Source organism: Papaver somniferum, chromosome 2, assembly GCF_003573695.1.
Source record: "Papaver somniferum cultivar HN1 chromosome 2, ASM357369v1, whole genome shotgun sequence".
Taxonomy (NCBI): Eukaryota; Viridiplantae; Streptophyta; class Magnoliopsida; order Ranunculales; family Papaveraceae; genus Papaver; species Papaver somniferum.
In genome coordinates, this window is record NC_039359.1 from 127,064,231 (window position 1) to 127,065,996 (window position 1,766).

Below are 1,766 nucleotides of genomic sequence, written 5' to 3' on the forward strand. Positions count from 1 at the left end.
TCGTTTTTATCCGTATCTATTTAGCGTAAGTGTGTTGCAAACCATGATGCTTATCCATATTTATTTCTTTCCATTTGAATATTGGCCTTATAAAAGTATCTAAAAAAGATTGTATGCATGCTAATACATTTTTCTGATTATTTTTATCCATTCTGACTCTTTTAGTATTTATGGAAATGGACGCACTCGCTCACTCAATATTCCAAAGATTATGAATTTTATGTCAATCTAAGTAAAATAGTTACGCACTCTCAGTGCATCTCATGTGTACATTTTCTTTTTGAAGCATTTTAATGGGTACATGACAGTGTACATTTATATGAGATTATTCTTTCAATAACCTGAACTGTATTATTATTACTACCTTTGTTTCAAAATAATAGGCTGGTTTCATGTGTAATTTACACATGAAACCAACCTATTATTTTGAGACAGGGGGAGTATATTCTATCATCTCGTATTACGTAAGCCTATCATGTGCCACTGATGGCCCTCGAACCATTTAGCCAAATCATGGAAGTTGTAGTAGCTTTTGAAGATTTAAGTAATAATGTTTATCAAAAATATCCCACTAGTATACTTTTATTGACTCAGAGTGTGGCCAACTTGTCATTATGACTTTAAGATTATAGCCGACATTATCCAAAATTTGTCTCTACAAAGAAAATTTAACAATTTTATATTTTTCTATAAATATCTTATCTTATCACCGGTCAACAAACAGATGGCATAAATTCGAGTCATGAGTTTTGTCACTTATACTTTAAAAGAGGCACCTTTTAAGTAAAGGCAAAGATGATGACAAGTGTTTCCATCAGTGAACCCTGAAATTAATCTTAGGTAGTCAATGCTTTGGGCACCACGTTGTTAAGGAGATTGGTCCCTGAAGTGCCTGTTTTTTTTTCTGACCTTGGAATTGAACTTAAAAAGGTTTTGAATTTTGTGACCCAGTTGGTTTTGTTGGGGGTGGTAACTTTTATTTCTATATCTTCATTCAGATTCATCTTAGTGTTTCTCTCATGTTTTTTTTTTTCCCATAAATTTTGCATGAAAATAGTTATTTGAGATAGACTGCAGTGATGATGAACCAAGTATGGGTTTCTCAATAGATGGAAAAATAGATGACGAGACTGATATATCCATTTTTAATCTTGATGTTAAATGAGGCATTTGTCTGAGAAGAACTCATTAAGATATTACATTAGGTTTTTGAAAATACTATGAAACTTGAACAAGAATAGCTATTGAGTTGGATATACTGTCGATTTAATTTTTACATCTAGGTTGCTGTGGTTGATTTTATTTTTGGTAATTAAGTCATTTTCTCAGCGATTGTGGTTCCTTGCACCATTCTCATGTCCTAAAATGACTATAGTGAAATGTTCCTACATTCTTAAGGAAGGCCATCTTGCTTTCTTGTCCTCAGCAAACATAGGATATAAACAGTTTATTAAATTTTAGAATGTGATTCTTGTACTCAGCAAACATAGGATATAGCAGTTTATTAAATGTTAGAATGTGACTTTGATAAGATGATGTGACTGGCTACAGAGTTTCCTTGTTAACCGGTTTATATTTCATAGGGAATACGTCTATGTAAAGCTGCTTGGATACGGTTTTATTGTGTGTTGTGGCGCATTCTCCGTGTTCCAACTAGTCCGCCCCCCTTCCGAGTCCGAGGAGCAAAGACACCGCAGAATTCGGACCGCAACTGTTTGTTCTGCTTTGGGCATCGGAATTTGTTTAGTTTTGCAGGTTGACAGTGA

The 1,766-nt window shown here is 33.9% G+C and overlaps 1 non-coding gene across 1 annotated transcript; it reads left to right on the forward strand.

Annotated features, from left to right (window-relative positions):
* Positions 1–1,100: 1,100 nt before the first annotated feature.
* LOC113354915 lies at positions 1,101–1,183 on the forward strand. Its single transcript, XR_003362108.1, has one exon. It is a non-coding gene; the product is annotated as a small nucleolar RNA SNOR75 (small nucleolar RNA).
* The last annotated feature ends 583 nt before the right edge of the window (positions 1,184–1,766 follow it).